At 33.8% G+C, this 20,192-nt stretch overlaps 1 long non-coding RNA gene across 2 annotated transcripts in view; it reads right to left on the reverse strand.

The window, feature by feature from the left end:
* LOC146400954 (uncharacterized) overlaps window positions 1–20,192 on the reverse strand; it is a 539,998-nt gene that overhangs the window by 167,773 nt on the left and 352,033 nt on the right. Inside the window, exon 4 of one of the 2 annotated variants that reach the window (XR_014812989.1) lies at window positions 7,074–7,288. This is a non-coding gene — a long non-coding RNA (uncharacterized LOC146400954). Of the gene's footprint in view, window positions 1–7,073; window positions 7,289–20,192 lie in introns of those variants that run through there. The other variant, XR_014812990.1, reaches the window with a different exon arrangement.

Genomic DNA, 20,192 nt, shown 5'->3' on the forward strand with positions numbered 1-20,192 from the left:
ACCAGATGGCTTCACAGGTGAATTCTACCAAACATACAAAGAGGAACTCATACCCATACTCCTTAAACTTTTTCAAAAGGTTGAAGAAGAGGGAACACTCCCAAAGACATTCTATGATGCCACCATCACCCTAATTCCAAAACCAGACAAAGATACCACCAAAAAAGAAAACATGATTGTCTCAATAGATGCAGATAAAGCATTTAACAAAGTCCAACATCCATTCATGATCAAAATTCTTACCAAAGTGGGTATAGAGGGAACATGCCATAACATAAACAAAGCCATTTATGCCAAACCCACAGCAAATATAATACACAATGGAGAGAATCTGAAAGCCTTCCCACTAAACTCATGAACAAGACAAGGATGCCCACTCTCACCACTTATTCAACATAGTCCTAGCCACAGCGATAAGACAAACAAAAGAAATAAAAGCATCCAAATAGGAAGAGAAGAGGTAAAACTATCACTGTATGAAGGTGACATGATACTATACATAGAAAATCCCAAGGACTCAACCCAAAAACTTCTTGAACTGATCAACAGATTCAACAAAATAGCAGGATATAAGATTAACATTCAGAAATCAGTCTCATTTCTGTATACTAACAATAAAATATTAGAAAAGGAATACAACAATATAATACCTTTGAAAATTGCACCCCAAAAATCAAATACCTGGGAAGAAACCTGACCAAGGAGGTAAGGACTTACATGCTGAGAACTATAAAACAATCAATGAAATTAAAGAAGATGTAAAGAAATGGAAAGCTATTCCATGTTTCTGGTTTCAAAAAATTAATATTGTAAAAATGGCCATACTACCCAAAGCAATCTACAGATTCAATGCAATCCCTATGAAATTACCCATTACATTTTTCATAGAACTAGAACAAACAATCCAAAAATTTACATGGAACCACAAAAGACCCAGAATTGCCAAAGCAATTCTGAGGAACAAAAACCAAACAGGAGGCATCTCTCTCCCAGACCTCAGGCAATATTACAAAGCCACAGTCATCAAAACAGTGTGGTACTGGTATCAAAACAGGAATACAGACCAACGGAACAGAATAGAGAACCCAGAAATAAACCCAGACACCTATGGTCAACTAATCTTTGACAAAGGGGTCAAGAACATAAAATGGGAAAAAGACAGTCTTTTCAGCAAGTATTGTTGGGAAACCTGAACAGCTGCATGCAAATCAATGAAACTAGAACACGCCCTCACAAACCATGCACCAAAATAAACTCAAAATGGCTAAAAGACTTAAATGTAAGACAAGACACCTTCAAACTCCTGGAAGAGAACACAGGCAAAACATTCTCTGACATCAACCATATGAATATTTTCTCAGGTCAGTCTCCCAAAGCAACAGAAATAAAAGCAAAAATAAACCAATGGGACCTAATCAAACTCACAAGATTTTGCACAGCAAAGGAAACCCAAAAGAAAACAAAAAGACGACTTCCAGAATGGGAGAAAATACTATCAATGATGCAACTGACAAGGGCCTAATCTCTAAAATATATAAGCAACTTATACAACTCAATAGAAGAAAAGCCAACAATCCAATGGAAAAATCACAAAAGACCTGAATAGACATTTCTCCAAGGAAGACATGCACATGGCCAACAAGCACTTGAAACAATGCTCAACATCACTGATTATTAGAGAAATGGAAGTCAAAACTACCATGAGATACCACTTCACACCAGTCAGAATGGCCATCATTAATAAGTCCACAAATAACAAGTGCTGGAGGGGTTGTGGAGAAAAGGGAACCCTCCTGAACTGTTGGTGGGAATGTAAGCTGGCACAACCACTATGGAGGCACCTTAGAAATCTATACATAGAAAATATATATATATATAAAAGAAATCTATACATAGAACTACAATATGATCCAGCAATCCCACTCTTGGGTATATATCCGGACAAAACTTACTTTAAAAAAGACACATGCACCTGCATGTTCATTGCAGCACTATTCACAACAGCCAAGACATGGAAACAACCCAAATGTCCATCAACTAATGACTGGATTAAGAAGTGTTATATATACACAATTGAATACTTTTCAGCCATAAAAATAGAATAAAATAATGCCATTTGCAGCAACATGCATGGAACTAGAGACTCTCATACTGAATGAAGTAAGTCAGAGAAAGACAAATACCATATGATATCACTGATATCTGGAATCTAATATATGGCACAAATGAACCTTTCCACAGAAAAGAAAATCATGGACTTGGAGAATAGACTTGTGGTAGCCAAGGAAGGGGGGAAGGGTGGGGTGGATTGGGAGTTTAGGGTTAATAAATGCAAACTATTGCCTTTGGAGCATTACACACACATTCCCTGCTGTAGCACTGGTCAGATTTCTGACTTACAAAACTATAAGATAATACATTTGAAGTATCTGAAGCCCCTAAATTTGGGGCAACTTGTTATGCAGTAGAAATAGAAAACTAACACAGATATTAATAAATATACTTGACTTTTTAAAATGTAAAACACAGGGAAATACTTAGTTGTGTCATTTTTTTTGCTATTTTAAAAGATGAGATGGATATCAACAGAGTACCTTGAGCTAAGTTCTTAAGATGATATTGCAGTTTGTAAATATGTGTACTGTGTGAGTACATATCACATATGTAATCATACATATCTACAACATAGTAGGGGAAATGTCAAATCAATCCTTCTTATAGCATTAGGAATGGCCCACCAGAAATGTTCCAGTAGGGGGTGATCATGTATAGGGCACCACTGCTACTGCCACAAACACCATCTGACGGAGGAAAGGGCCCACATACCGGAAGTACCAATACTATGAAAATACACACATTTGAAGAAAAGTTCAGAACCTATAACTGAAAATATGCCAACTGTAAGAGCCATAATTCTGCATTTATTCTTGGATGTTTATTCTATAAATAAATTAACTATTCATAAAGAAAGACAACTTTAACTTTATTAAATTCATTTTTGCCATATTTGTATAGTATTTAATGAATGCCCACATTATGATCATATCAAGTCTGGAGGTAGAAGACAAGATTGTAGCTTGTTTGATACAGAGTTTGGATGTAATTCTAGATATTTATGATGGAATTATATAGCATAGAAGTATTTTATCATAGTTGCTGAATTTGTTGTCAAGCAAATTTGCCATTTTGGTGACTTCCATATTTTATGATCATGTAGCTATTGCTTAAACATTTTGAATTCTTGTTGTAAAATTTCTCTAAGAAACTATTCATGAATATTCTAATAATATTAAGCCTAGCTTTTTCATTTATATTTCTCTGGCATATTTTCTTTTTTCTAGTATATTTATTTTACATTTTCTCAAAACGAAAGTTACTTGGCTTTATTTTGCATATTATTAATGGACTTTATTAAAAAATTGAATTTTATTAGATAAAATACAGTTTTGTCCTAATCTAGGATGTTCAAACATTCAATAGACACCCATTATTTAAGGCAATTCCCAAGAGAAAATGTGCACACCCATAGAAAGGTGAAGAGTTCTACCATAAATGGAATAAACGCAACTCTTGCATGCTAGATGCTTACCTTGATGCCTGCCACAATCTCTATTCACTACATGAATGAGGTTATATAAACTACATCAAAGGTCCAAAACTAAGTTAGCCCCAAGGACCAAGTGAAGCAATTAATTTATCTCTGTTCTAGCCACTGATTTAAAGTTGTTTTGTGATTCCCACACAGTAAGAAATATCTTTCTTCCTTTTAACCAACTACCTGAGTTACATCCATGTTTTAATAGCCTGTTTTTACTTCTCTCCACATTTCAGTTTGTCCATCTTGCCCCCCATCTATCTAATCACTCTGTCTAGATCAAAGTTGCTGTCTTTTTAAAACATGGTCCTCTTACAAAATGAAGTCATGCCCTTTAACTCATCCATTTGTATAGGCTCAAGTAACCCACAGGTACGTGCTGTTTTTAATACTATTCAATATCCCAGAAAAAAATTTAGCAACCTATAGATAGAAGACTGATGTTGTACCTTTACCTTGCTATTCCAGACTATGTTATATTTTCCGCTGCTGAAATCTTTGCTGCTGAAGAGAACATATCTATTGAACAAGTCCATCCAAGGTCAGACTTGCGTCTTTGTAAACTGAATCTCAAGGTAACTATTATTAGAGACACTGCATTTATTTGGTTGTGTCTGTTTCTTATACAAAGGAGTATATACAAGTATTATCTGTAGCAATTTAAAATGGATTCTATGGAGACTTTAAGTAAAAGTGGGATATTACAGATAACACAGCTATTTGCAGCCAAGTGTATCAGCTCATTCAAACTCATCAGGGCATTGGCTAATATTTAGATAAGCAGAAAAATAAATGAATGCTCAATCAAATACAGTTTTGTTATTGTCAGGCAATGGGAACTTGTTTTTAATGAGTTAATAATTCTTAGACTGTCTCCCAAGTACATACTAATAGGGTTCATTTTTTCATTTGTTCTGCTTATCGCAAGTGTGGCTAACTTCATATTTGCTTCAATGATGGAATTCTTTCAGAGTGTTTTGACCTTTTAGTCAATTTGAAATGCTTTTTACTGCTTTGCCACAGTTAGGAAAGATTGATCAGTTACTGTATAAGCCTTCTACATTCTAGAAGGCTCCTTTATACATCTGGGTCAAGACAGTTCACAAACAGCTGAACACAGATTTTATTGGTTTAATATTGCAGGTGGTTATATACCTCTCATAAAAGAGCTTTTACTTTCTTTAATTTCAATGTAGAATCTGGCAAGTGAACTGATAATCAATCACATTTGTTCGGTTGCTTTTTAAAAGCTTAAATGCTTTACAGTGAAAAGATGCTACTGAGCAGACACAGTGGGATTTCATAAGGGTTTTTTATTAGACAGACCCTATGCTATCTTAAAAAATGATTTAATTTTCTGTGTGCATATACCACAGATATTACCATTGCAGAAGAACCTATGGGGTATGAAATATCAATTTACATTTTTTCAAGATCCAATCATTTAAAATAGGTGTTGTGTCTGCGGGCCAATTCACAAGGGAGGTAGGAAATGGAATGATGAAACAACAAGCAGGTGCGGCAAGTGAATTCATCTTTACTGGATATTTGAAATTATGAAATTCAAGTAGCATTTACTGTTCTCTTTTATTCTTACAGCTGCAAGATGTAATGTAAAGTGCATCTCACTGGGACTTGGGAGTCTTGGATTCTGTACATGGTTCTATGCCTAAAGAGCTTGAAACTAAACTAGGTTCTCAAATACTAAGCAAGTATAAATGAGGTGATCACAATTAAAATGACACTGCTACCCAAAAGCATTCTGCAGGAGTTTTCGGTTACCCCAAGACTGTCCTAAGCTAATCCTCTCTATAATTGGTAAGATCTGACAATAGTCTTCTTTCTGAAGGGTATCATTAGCTTTTCGGTTGACTCTTAAAAAAGTACATGATATACAGTAGACGTTCAATAAATGTTCACTCACTGTTTTTATCTTTACATATTTTGTTGTTCATTTCAAGGGGCAGGCTGTTATTCTTGAAATCTTATCTTAAATATCTCTTGCCTTTTTTAGTTCCCTGTATAGCAGAAGATGAAAGAGCATGGCATGTAGGAGGTGTTCCTTAGCTGATTTGAGCAAGCTCATTATTATGATACTGAGACATAATTAAAATTGATAATTTTCACTCAGTTCCTACTTTCTTCTGAGAACTGTCATTGAAACATTCTTATTTTAAACTTTAAAACAGGTCTGAGATATAAATGCTATTATATCTATAAAGGAGGAACTGAGCTTAGAGCATCCAGGTAGATTCATTAAGTTCATGTAAGCAATGATCAGTAGAACATGAATTTAAATGATCCTTTGCTTATTCCCAATATATTGACCATAAGCACTTCTTTAATCAGTTCTAATCTGGACCTGGAAATATTGGTTTTCATTCTCAATATTTTTAGGAACCCAATAACATTAGCCCTCAATAAAAATAGATTTATCAAAATCTTGTAATAACCTATAATGGAAATGAAAATGAAAATTATATATATATATATATATATACACACACATACACACATATATAATGCTAAACCACTTTGTTGTACATATGAAACTAACACAACATTGTAAATCAACTATACTTCAATAAAAAAAACTCTAAATATGTTAAAATTTCAAAGAGGATACATTTTTCTTAAAAAGTGAAAATCTCAACAAATTTAACATATAGCAGATATTTACTATAGGTCTACTAAATGGATAGCTATTTTATACATAGACTAATTAAATCTAAGTTCATACTTGTATCTTTATTTAAAAATCTCTGAAAGATATCTGTCTCTCCCAGGCATACAAACAAAGTAGTTACTTGTAGGAGTACTAAATGATTTAATGACAACGTCTCGCATAACAATGTAAGATCCTAAAGAAGGGGTTGGAAAAGATGATCCCTGAGCATTCATTTATATGGTCAGTGACTCACACATCAGAAAGAAGTTAAATATTTATATCTTGAGGCCCTTCTCATTGAGATATATGCAGATACACAAAAGGGATTATTGATAAAAGGCAAGCAGGCAAACAAACAAAAAAAAATTCATTTGAATCAATGACCCATTAACTACATTCTATCTCAAACAGGGGCATTATTTTCAGAACACTTGAGGACTAAGTGTTCTGAAGAATAAGACTTTCAGACTGAAGAACAGAAAGCAGTAGCAGTATAGACAAGGCTAAACTATGAGGATTTTTTTCACTATTACAGGGGAAGTGAGTTAGAAAGAGAACTATAGAACAAGCAAAACTTACTCCATTGTTCTCAATACTGACAGCGTTTTAGAATCACCGGTGAGACTGGGATCCACTCCTAGAAATGTTCATTTGCCTGGTATGGCCCCAGATCATCTAAAACTTTTAAAGCAATCTAATTGATTCAAATGTTCAGGCAGAGTAGAGAATTAGTTTGCTTGTATACTACTTCTTAGAGGAAAACAAAATCAATTTATTAACTTAAAATAGCAATGATTTATGATTTCTCACCAATTCTTTGTCAAGTCCAGTAAGTTCTTCTGGGTCATTCTGCTCCACATGTCATTGCCTGAAGTCCCCCAGTCAATTGAATTTAAACTGGCCAAGAAGGTTTCACCCACACTGTCAGGATTTTGGGAATTTCTAATGGCCTCTCCATTTCCACTTGATGCCAGATCATTTTTGAGCCCTATTAAAGCTTCTTTATATTATGATGGTTACCTTCCCTAAAGAAGAAAGAAACAAAAACCTTCAGTTTGTCTTAACATGTGGCCTTGAACATTCCAAAACATTATTTCAGTCACATTGTATTGATCAAAGTAAGTATGAAGGGCAGCCCGTATTCAAAGGAAGGGAATTTTGACTATACCTCTTTATGTGGGAAGTGGCAAATCATTTATGGCCATTTCCAATCCACTGCGAAAACTACTAATGTAATCCTTCTAACTTTAGCTACCTGTGTTGTGGCCTTCAGAGGAAGTTGTGTCCATAGAGTGGAGCAAGGTTTCAGGTAAGCACAAGAAGGAAGGTGAGAAAGAAAGAAGAGAAGGAAACCTTTCATGACAATGCTGATAGATATTCTGAGGTTGCATAAGAGTAGGTTAGTCATAAAATCAGTGCGTCAGAGAGGAATCTGGGGGAAATTTTTAGAGATGAGATAAGTTAAGAGAGAACATAGCCCAGGAAGAGAAAGCACAGAAAGTTTTTGAAGTGACCTGAATGTGAGTATTGATCAAAGGAAAGATACACTCTGAGTTAGCTAGCTTCAGTTTCCAAAACCTCTTCATACTGAGGGTCTCTGTGGCAGTCACAAACACTCTTTATTAAATACTCTCTAAGGATGACCTGACCCCCTGGCTGTACAGTGGGAAAATAATAAAAAAAAAAAAAAAAAAAAATACTCTCAGTCCCTTGTCTTCCAGATCCCTGGAAGACTTGGTGGCTTCCACCCCTTAGGTGTTATGCATGGTCATGTGAATTGCTTTAGGCAATGGAATGTAAATATAAGTGCTATGCTCACCATTGGGCAGAAACGGCAAAAGAGAGCAAACCTTACACATTTTTCCCTTTCCCTGCTAAACAGATGTAGGAACCATGTATCACTCTAGATCTTCTAATCTGAATACTTGACTAAGATTTCCAAAGTCTTTCCTGCACATGGACAAGAAATATGGGTAAAAATAATCTCTTCTAAAGTTACTGATATTTTGGACCAAATCCAGATAGGATAGTGGTATAATGTTCTCCTAGATGGGGAGTGTGCCTTCTCCTCATTTTTGAAATATTTTTATCCTGGCAGTAAAGATGTGCTATTTTTCCTTCTGGACAATGACAAGTGGAAGTAAGTTTATAGTGAGACTCCTGGTCTAGCACACAAATCAACCTTCAAATCCTCTCTTAAATGTCCTGCCACTTGAATCCTTATGTTCATATTTCATAGTTTTATATCTTCTAAAATCATTTGTTGATGAGTGGAATAAAAGTTTCAGTCTCCCAGTGAATTATTTATTCAACTTCTATGACCTACAGTTACTACCAAGGAAGGCTTTACTACTGAAAGTGCCATGTTTGCAAAGGAGACACAAGGAGCTATCCCACAGAAGGGAAACATCCAGAATTCCATAGCGGATCAACTTAAGATTTTCTTTTCTTGTTTTAAGAAAATTTGTAGTACTTCAGTATCTACTTTGGGCATAGTGACTCAAAGTCCATACCTTCAACTGGTTTCCTGAATGTTAGAATAAATATACTAGAGCTGAAGGCTTAATGTTTTCTATACAGGTAAAGTATCCATATCAATTAAATTATATCTGTGAAAAATTTATATTAAGTTGCCTTTCCTGCTTTCATTTTGCTGGTGCTTCAGATAGTTTTTCCAGTTAGCTGTGTTCTCAGTAGTTATGGCAGCATTGTGGTAGCTTATTAGAGTAAATTCTACCCTACACTTTTTTCTTCTATTAAATAGACTTTATTTTTTATAGTAGTTTTAGGTTTGCAACAAAAGTGACAATAAAATACACAGAGATCGCACATATCCCCTGTACATGCATGCATGCACACATGAACACTCACACACACACATACAATCTCTCTGTGCCACTATAAACATTCCCTACAAGAGTAGTGTCCATTTATTATAACCAATGTGCCTACATTAATACATCATTAACACCAAAAGTTCATAGATTATACTAGGGTTCACTCTTGCTGTTATACACTCTATAGATTGTGGACAAACATAATCACATACATCCACCTTTGTAGCATCATACCAAGTAGAATCACTATCCTAAAAACTCTCTGCATCCTGCCTATTTATCCTTCTTTCTCCCCTAACACCTAGAAACCACTGATCTTTCTATTGTATCCAATTTTGCTTTTTCCAGAATGTCACAGAGTTGGCAATATACAGTATATAGCCATTTCTGATCAACTTCTTTCACTTAGTAATATACATTTAATGTCCTCCATATCTTTTCATGGCTTAATAACTCATTTATTTTTAGTGCTGAATAAGATTGCATTGTCAGGATGTTCCACAGTTATTTATCCATTCCTCTGCTAAAGAACACCTTTGCTGCTTACAAGTTTTGACAATTATGAATAAAACTGCTATAAATACCTGTGCACATATTGTTTTGATAGACCTAAGTTTTCCACTTATTTGGGTAAATACCAATGAGCATGATTGCTGAATAATATGGCAATGACAGTTTCTGTTGCTTTATATCCTGACCAACATTTGGTATTGTCATTTTGGCCACTCTGATAGGTGTGTAGTGGTACCACGTAGTTATTTTAATTTACATTTCCCTCATGGCATATGATGTGGGGCATCTTTTTATACGCTTCTTTGTTGTCTATATAGCTATGGCAAAGTGTCTGTTCAAGTTTGATTTCCATTTTTAACTAAGTTGTTCATTGTTTTGTTTAAAGGAGTTTTTCTGTGTTTTGTTTGTTTGTTGTTTTGTTTTGTTTTTGCTTTTGTTTTCCTTTTACAGCCTTACTTGCATCATATGGAAGTTTTCAGGCCAGACTAGGGGTTGAATTGGAGCTGCAGCTGCAGTACTATGTCACAGCCACGGCAATGTCGGATTCAAGCCTCATCTGTAACATATGCTGCAGCTTGCAGCAACACTGGATCCTTAACCCGCTGAGCAAGGCCAGGGATCAAATTTGTATCCTCTTGGATACTACATCAGGTTCCTAACCCACTGAACCACAATGGGAACTCCTTGTTGAGAGTTTTTGTGTGTATATTTTGTTTCATATATTTGTACTAAGTTTTCTTGGCACATTTTGGAAAAGAGTTGTTTATGTCTTTTGTAAACATTTTCTCCCAGTCTTTGGCCTGTTTTTTGATTCTCTTTGCAGGATTTTTGTAGTGCAAAAGTTTTAAATTTTAATTAAGTCCAACTAATTATTTCTTTCACAAATCATGCCTTTGGTGTTGTATCTAAAAAGTCATTATTATGCCTAAGGTCATCTAGATTTTCTCCTGTTATTTCTAGGAGTTTATCACATACTTCTCTCTTCATTAGTCTGATGAATTAACAGACTAATTATTTTTTTAATTGATGAAGTAAAATGCAGAATATTTTGGGGTAAGACAGTACTCAGTTTTGCTTATTTTCATTGAATGACTATTTAATGAGAAAAAAAAAATCCCTGTCATGTAATAATCACCTTCCTCCACCTTTTGTTTTTCAGAAGAAATATAAAGAAACATTTATGAGCCTGAAATGACAAGTAAAAATGTGTTGTCTAAAGTAAAATTACAAATGGAAATAAAGTCAAATACATAAATATCTTGAATATATTTTCTCTGTATATGGGTACATGTAAGTGTGTGTGAATGGAAATAACTGACAGAAATATAGAATTGTATTTATTTAATAGGACGCCTTGTGTTAGATCCTCATTCTCCTTCCCCATGGGAAGTGCATATTGTTTGCTTCCTTTCTTTTGCCTGCTTGCTAGGTAATTTAAGACCGATGCCTCCCTGTGGGAAACAAAATCTGATCAGAGAACAGGTTGCATTGCTTCCTAAAGAAATCATGACTTTGTGACTGCTGATATCAGCTCTGTCATAAAGGAAATGTATAATTAATGCCCTTGCTTCAACAATTTTGGAAATAGAACTACCTGAAACTGATTCAAATGAAGGATTTAATATTGAGCCCTCTCTCCATCTAACCATTAATGCATTGGATTGTAGGGACCACAGCATACTAAAACCAAAAATGGCATGACTGGACTTTTGATACCTGAGTTGGTTATTGGGGCTATAGTTGAAATACTAAATAATGGAAATCCACCATGTAAAATCAAATAGAATAAAAAGCCTATTTCATACAGGTGAAACTCTCCTATAAGGTGAGAAAATAAAGCTATTCCTAGTATTTTTTTCCTTACAATGTCTTAGGTGTAATACATTTTAAAATTGCAGAGCTGCATTTACTTATAAGATGAAATTCTGAATAGTATTTTTAAAATATATGATGACCTCAATTTTTCCAATTAATTTTGTTTTGTTTTGCATTCACGGTAGAGGCTGAACATCTGGTAACATCATTCAAATGTCCTCTATCTTCTCACCCCTGAGATTCAATTTGACTATCTACTATTTATATTTTGATTCAAATTTTCACATGCCTACTTTTTTCTGCTACAATATGTACTAAGGGATTTGAAACGGATGAATCTAATACACCCTTCAAGATAGATAGTTCTCCCAATCCTAAAATACTAGTGCTAACTAGAGCAGTATGTTTCAAAGCAAAAGAAAGTGTGTAACTGAATGACTTTGCTAATCAGACAGTGCTATTAGTTATAGACAAATGCAAGCCAAAAAGAGATTAAAAATAAAAATGAGAATACTACTTTAGTAACTATAGTAATCAGGGATGTCAACTGGCTGAAAAGGAGAAACAAATATGTTAGAGGGAAATATCCACAAAAACAATTAAATATGTATTTTGTTAATTTCTAAAATTTGAGCATGCTACTCAAAATCATCACCAGAATCTGAACCCTTCAAGATGGACAGTTTGCCTCACTTTATAGCCTTGACCTACCACTTTCAGCTAAGCAATCTTAGCTCATTTAAATGTAACATTTTTTCTAGTGAAGTGCTGACACTTGCTGATATCAGAGTGTGTAAGTTGACTGTAAAATATTTGGAATTTTGTGAGCTAGCTGTACCTGGAAATCAGCTGTGGTAACAACGTTTGCTCCATAGAAATTGGCACACCATACAAATATGGCCTTTTTTTTCCCAAGGTACTTGTTAAAACATTTAGCAGCATACAACCTTTTCTTATGCTTTGGTTTCTGTATTTCTAAAATGTGAGTAATAACTAGATCTACCTTCAATGTTTTAAAAATTTAATTAAACAAAAATATTTTATTAAGGTATATTTTATTTACAATATTATATTGTTTTCAGATGTACACCATAGTGATTTAATATTTTTATGAATTATACTCCATTTAAAGTTATAAATTATTAGCTATGCTGGAAATCGATAAGAATGGCAACAAGAAAAACAAATGAAAAAATGAGAATAAGGGACCTTTGAGGCAAGAGAAAGCCTACCAACATTCACATTATAGATTCCCAGAAGAAGTAAGAGAGGTAGTTCAAAATCTATTTAATGAAATTATGGATAAAAAGTTTCCAAACTTGATGAAGGAAACAGATATCCAGTTACAGGAAGCACAGAGGGTCCCAAACAAGATGAACCCTACCTAATAGATCCATATCAAGACATATAACTAAAATGCCAAAAGTTAAAGGATACATTGTATAGCATAAATTGATATTTTGAAACATATAGAGTAGTGACAGATGTACAGAGAACTATATATCGGTGCTCTTATCTAGGAACACTACCTTAAGCAATCTTGGATCAATTCTACAAGTATTCACTGAGTACCTCCTAATGAGTGCTACACCCTCTTTTAGGCCCTTGCCATATAACAGTGGCAGAACAAAGATGCGTGTCCTCTCAAAGCTCGCACTCAAGCTGGGAAATGCAGACATGTAATAATTTATTGTAAAATCTAATAGAGAATCTTTTATGGTGGTACCTATTACTAAAAAGAAAAGAAGGATAGGATAAGAAAATGATAATTTTTAAATAGTGTGATCAGAATAGACATCACGTGAGATTTATATGATGTATCATGAAAAGTACACAAATACGGTCACAAGCTCCTTACTAAACTTTTTCTAAAAGCATGGAAAGAATTATTGAACAGAATAATTGTGACTGTGTCTAATGCTTTAAACTAATTCCATCTCAGCCAGTCTTATCTTTACTTGACCAATGGATATTAATCCAATATTTTAACAGATATCTTTAGACTATACTAGAGCAGGTAGGGTTTGAATACACTATTAAAAATTCTAAATAATGTAAAGGCGTTAATTACCAGTGAATAATGAAGTTACATAATATTTTAGGCTTGTCAGTAGGGGGCGCTCATTGGCAATAAAATAAATTTCTAATAGCTAAATTAAAGACCCAGGGAATACAGTGTAAAGATGCTGTGGGACTTGTTGCTGTCTCTCTTCTCATTAATATTCCCATTTCACTGTTAGCTGCTATGCAACCGATTAAACTGCAGAAGTAGAAACTGTTATAGCTAAGAATTCACAAGAAGGAATGTCCTTTCCTCCTTTCCTTCTACTCCAAGAAAGTATATCCATTTCATGTGTCTTGAATTCATATAATAGCTTCATTTTTTAATGTAGTGCAGGGCTGGGGAGCATGCCGTTACAAGAAGAAAGAAAAACTGATAAGTAAGGAAGCTTATAAATAAATATTGTCCATAAAATTATTTTTACACAATGGGAGGAAAAAGTATGTATACTTGTATGTGTAACTTGGTCCCCATGCTGTAAGGAGGAAAAAAAAAAATTATTTTAAAGTTTCTAACATTTACCTAGAAAAGTAAAGAGTGCCTACTCTCTGGTGTGGATACTAAGTCATACAAAGGACAAATTCAGTATTTTTTTTTTGTAAGATTTACAAAAAGAATAATAGTATGAAACATAAAATTTATATTTATAAATCTATATGTATTCATTTATAAAAAATAAATATATATAAATATATATATTTTTTTCCTTCAGTAGTGGAACTTTTCTGGCAATATACCACAAACCTCTTCTTTGATCCTACCGCTCTATTTCCAAATAATAGAAATAAAATTTAGGTTTTAAAAACTTTCTTGTCAACACATTTAGTAGGTATTGTTTTTCTGTAATAGATTCTTACCTTGTGAGTCCCACTTAACATAAAATATTTTCAAAGAAAACTACAGCATTTTGTATAATAAAATGTGCAAATAAATAAAGCTGTGAATAAAAGAAAACTGTGTGGCCTATAGTAGTAAAAATTGTTTCAGGGAATAAAGGAAGTAGTTATAACTCTGCCTCACATGCCTTACAGATATGATTCACTGATCATCACTTCCACTTCTTAATATAATTAAATGATGAGATTTTAGATCAGGACCTCAGGAGTAAAAGATTCAGTTCTGCTATTTTCTTTATTGTGCATTTGTTTCTGTTTGTAGTATTTAATTATATTTGATGTGCATTTTACTTTCCAGAGCCCTATTAAGACCTTTGGAGAAATTATAAATTAATTCAATTAACACTAAATACGTCATTCTAATACACACAAACTGAGTAAAGATTCCACAGCTAATCTGTACATTTTCTGGATTAAGAGTAATAATATAACACTAGAAGTTTTCATATTTTCTTCCCAAGGAATGGTACCCCCAAAGATACACATACTATATTTTTAAAACCAAGTAAAGAGGAGTTTTACAGGTTACACCCATACACATGAAGGTCTGCAGCTGTGTAAGCATAGATCAAAGAGTAGAATAAGTCTGGGTCTTCTACTATCATCATTAGCAGTCACTGCTTTTAAGGGTAAATTAAGTAAGCCACACAAACATTAAGGATGAATGGGAAAAAGTCAGCTAAGCTTTTTGAGCTCTGTGTTAACTCTAAATACGCCTGAGTGCCTATATTTGTTTAACTTCATTTTTATAACAAATTTTGTTTGCTAATCTAAACTATAGAGAGTGAAAAGAAATCTCTCAAACACGTCACTTCAGGCACACCCCACGCAGGAATTCCTTTGAGGTTCTCTTGGCACAATAAACAGATTTCCCTATATTTTCTTACCTCACAAACAGCTATTTTTAATCATCTCCTTAGTTTTAAGGCACCAGGGGAATAATTTAATTTTAATTGTTTTGTTTTGAGGTCTGATGAGTGCAGATTAAAGCCAAAACTCTAGTCATGCCTGTATACATGAAGCTGTTCTGAAATGATGCACAGCTCAGTGAAATATAACGAAAAATAATTCTGGCCTTTTCACTTAACATGTTGATGTGCTGAACAAATTTAAAATCATAGTTCAATAAGTCATAAAATATGAAAGTACCATACCAGACGTCTTGTCAGCGATCTTAAGATACAGGTCCTATAACCCAATATATATCAAAGCCATGGGATGCTGAAAACTCAAGAAAGAAGCATTATGGTACATTTATCATTTATACTGCATGTGAGGTTAGGACCTCAAGCTTTCTTATGAGGTTCCACTTGGATGGTATAGGAATAAATGTATCTCAGTGCTCCTCCGCCTTCACAGTTACGCATTACAGAGTAACAGATTTTCCAGCAAGAGACACTTTTCATACAGGCAGAAATGAAATATATGGGACATACATTGTGCCTCTTAATGTTTCCTTAAACTATGCACAGTGTGCAGGTGATCCTTTACATAATATATAAACAATAATTTTGTACGCTTTCAGAGGTCCCTCTGGTCTCATTAATATTTGTAGCAACTCTCAAGCTGACTTTACCAAATACATCAAACTAAAGTCAGGGAACAGTCAGTGTGATTGCTGAATTTGGGAATTATTACGAGCTATTAAGCAATGATTCAGGGGCCTTAAATGTGGTCAAAGGAGCCACAGGAAACAACTAAGCATTTTTCCGTGATAAATACTGCTAGAAAACAATTTCAATTGTTTCTCTGTCTTTAGTATATGTTGCTGATTCCTTCTGGTCTTCCCCAGACACTGCTTTCCACAGAAGCCTCTGGGGTCAAGGGAAATCCTTGCACAGGTGCCAACGTCAGGTTGCTAAGGGTACTTATCACCTCACTATTCCCCTAAGAAAGGGAGTCCCCACACCTAAGAAAGGGAGTTTCTCCAAACAAAGTGCATCCTCATTATATTTACACTCTCTTGTTATTTGTGTTATATTTTCCATTTCCTTCAGGGGAAATAGGTGTGTAAATAGCATTCCTGTTTTTGCTGTGGGAGCTACTGGACTGATTCTTCCTTAACTATTTGAAATATGTGCCTTATTTAAAGGCCTTAATTAGACTAGATAAAAGATATAAGCTGGGGAAAATGACCTTTAATCAGTACAGTCTTCTAAAAAATGCCAAAGATATTTTTATTCACTTATAACAATGGAGGCTGGGGAGAAGGAAATCTCAGGGTTTTAAATATACCATAAAGACTTTACTAGGGCACTATCAGGAAAACATAGAAATCTGATTCCACTTACTGATATAGCAGCAGAAAAAGTTCCTTTATTTGATAGGCACACATTACCTACTCTTTTTGTTTGTTTCTTTGTTTCACTTGTTTCATTTCACTTTGTTTGCCTGTATTATAGTGTACTAGTGGCATCTTTTGATATCTTGAAGCTGCACTACACACATAACCTTTTGTGCAAATATTCAAAGATAAAATTTATTTTGGCTAACAAAGAATTTTAACTCATTGCTTTTTAGGTTTCTCTCCTCCTTTTTTTATATAATGAAATCAATAAGGATTATACCAAAAAATATCATCTGAATGCCCTATACCGCCCATAAGATCAGTGTATCCAACACAAATTTTCTGCTAATTACAAGTTATCTGGTATTTACTGGTATTTGACTTTTCTTGATCCATCCAAAACTAAGAGAGTGATTTCCAGTAAATGTTTATTTGTAATGATTTGAAATTTTTGTATGTGCAAAATGTTAAATTACAATATATTAAATATGTAATCTTTGACAATGGTGCCACTTAAAAAAGTTTATTCCTTAAAAGGAATCTACTTCAGAGAGTTGTTTCGGTGAATAACATGTGAAATTAACTGACAGAAATGTATTCCTTTAACTGACTTAGATCTTTTGTAATGTCAATCCATTTATCCATTTTATTTTTGAGTATATTTGATAAAAACTTACAGTTAAACAGGTACTTAAGAATCATCAATGTTCCTGAAAGTGAATTAGGTTATATTAAACATTACGGACAACATTGAAAAAAATTATGTAAGTACACCTCAGTGGTGGCTGACGGGTATTTACTTTTGACAATTTACTAAACTGCATATTCATATTTTGTGCACTTTTGTGTATGTTTTATTTCACAGGAATAATTTCAAAATCTAGCATAAGGATATTGACAATGTATTTTTCTTCAAATTTATTCAGCTCATCCTCATATTAACATCCTAAAGTGAATGTATGTTATCTTGTCTAGCCACCCTAGGTACTGGCACACACCCCTCCTTTTAATTAATTTTCATTAGTTCCCATCAAAAATATTTTTTGAATATTTTCTATACACACGTACTGGAAATATGCGCAGAAAGTGATGATTGACATTGATATGGCCTGTCCTAATGAGCTTACATTCTGCTATCTTGTGACATTTCTAAATCTTATGAATGTAACTTTTAAAATTCTTTATTAATAATAGACTCGAAAACTTTCTTTTTGGGAAACTGGCTAATAATGAATCGTCATTTCTACATTGTTTTCAGATAATTTAAAAATCTTTCCAGAAGTTTTATATGACAAACATTTGACTATGACATCATAAATATAATTCCTCTGCACCATTTTCTATTATTTTTTAAAATATCTAAACTACCTAAGCCTTTTCCCAATGTTATAAATTTTTCATATTAATTCCAATGACTTCCACCATGCAGTTTTTATTTGGGTTGGTTGGCCCATTGCCCTAGAGATGCCCCATCGGGTTTCTGACACTGTGTGCTTTATTCATTCTTTTTCTAAACTCACTAAGAAGGTCCTTGAGATGTGTCAAAGAAAAATTTCACTGGGCAAGTCAAACAGGTAAGGAAGATTTTAATCAGGACAATAGCAATGAGGGTCAAAATAAGTCAATTCCACTGAAGCAGAAGACAGGAGAATTTTCAAGCCTGGGGTTTGCTACTAGAAAAATATTCAAGGATGTTATCTGGGAAGTTCATCAATAAAATCCAGCCATTTATGTTTGCTAATTGGTGCTCAATCAAGTTAGGCTCCTAGCTTTCCAAAGAGACTGGGAGAGAGAGACACTATCTTTTTTTTTTTTTTTCTTTTCTTTTTTGAAAAAAAAATTTTTAATATAGCTGATGTACAGTATTAAATTAGTTCTAAGTGAATAGCATAGTGATTCAATATTTTTATTTTTATTTTGTTTTGTTTTTGCTTTTTAGGGCTACACTCACAGCATATGGAAGTTTTCAGGCTAGAAGTCAAGTCAGATCTTCATGGATTCTAGTCGGGTTCATTACTGCTGAGCCACAATGGGAACTCCTCAATATTTTACAGATTACACAACATACAAAATTATTATAAAATACAGACTGTATTCCCTGTACTATACATTACATCCTTGTGACATTTATTTTATAACTAGTATTTTGTACCTCTTAATTTTCTTCCCCTATTTTTCTCCTCCCCCAACTCCCTCACATCTAGTAACTACTAGCTTGCTCTCTGTATGTGGTTAGCCTATTTCTGTTTTGTGCTATTTGTTTGTTTTGTTTTTAGATTCTACATATAAGTGAACATATAGTATTTGTTTTTCACTGTCCAACTTATTTCACTAAGCAGAATACTCTCCAGGCCCATCCACATTGTTGCAAATGGCAAGAATTCATGCATTTTTATGGCTGAGTAATATTCTATTGTACATATACACTGTATCTTATTTATCCATTCATCTGTCAATGAGCATATGTGTTTCTACACCTTTGCTGTTGTAAATAATGCTGCTATGAATATCAGGGTGCATGTGTCTATTTCACATTAGTGTCTTCATTTCAGATGAATACAGAGTGGAATTGCTGGATTGTATGATAGTTCTACTTTCAATTTTTTAAGACTTTATCTCTTTAATGATTACTTTTCAAAGGAATGGCTTCTAGACACTTGAGAAAGACATTCCTGGGTTGTAAAACTGTCCAGAGGCTGAAAGAAAATTTTCATCTCAAAGCAGCAGAGAAAGTATTTAAAGTTGTAAGTTTTCTCAAGTAAATGCTACAGAAGAATGAAGATCAGGCATCTATAATAAGGAAGAAACCTGTCTAAAGTGTAGTCAACTGAGGGGAAACCTAAGGCAGTCTTGGTCAGATCCCATAATGGATTATATCATAATTGCAGACACATCACTCCAGAATGGTTAAACATTCTATTTTGTCCTCAATCCCACCAGCTCTCTGCATGATTTTAAGAATTAGAGAAAGTTCAAATAAGGATTAAAACTTTTAAATAAAGAAAAAAATCAATGTTTCAAAAGTGATAATTAATTCCATTTGTAATAATCTTCCTCACAGATAATAATAATTATAAAGGAACTATTGACTACTCAAATAATTCTACCTCTTGATTCAAAAATTGAGTGTGATGACAATTTTTTACATGGTAGCATGGCATTTAACAATAGAAAACATACAATAAATAAATTGTTTTTCTTCTTTTCAGAAAAACACAGTTATTCTCTAAAGGTATAGGAATTGTCATGCCATTTTTCAAATCCTTGTTTTTGTTTGAGGCTTTAAGAGAAGGAAGTTTCAATCCTGTTATATAGGCCATCAGAATTAGTGCATCAGTCAGAGGGCACTACAAAGACTGGAGATTCAAAATCCAGTGAAGGTGGACCAAGTTATCTAATGTAAGAAATATAGGTTACCAGAAGGAAAATATCTGCATTTTGACATAACATCCCATTTTCTTCAGGGAATGGAATTTGGAAAGCAAGAAATTAGTACTTATTATACTGGGAAACTCAAAG

This window comes from Sus scrofa, chromosome 8, assembly GCF_054392235.1.
Source record: "Sus scrofa isolate SSC_HxYL_T2T_F1_AM1 chromosome 8, Sscrofa_HxYL_maternal_Yorkshire_Landrace_v2.0, whole genome shotgun sequence".
Taxonomy (NCBI): Eukaryota; Metazoa; Chordata; class Mammalia; order Artiodactyla; family Suidae; genus Sus; species Sus scrofa.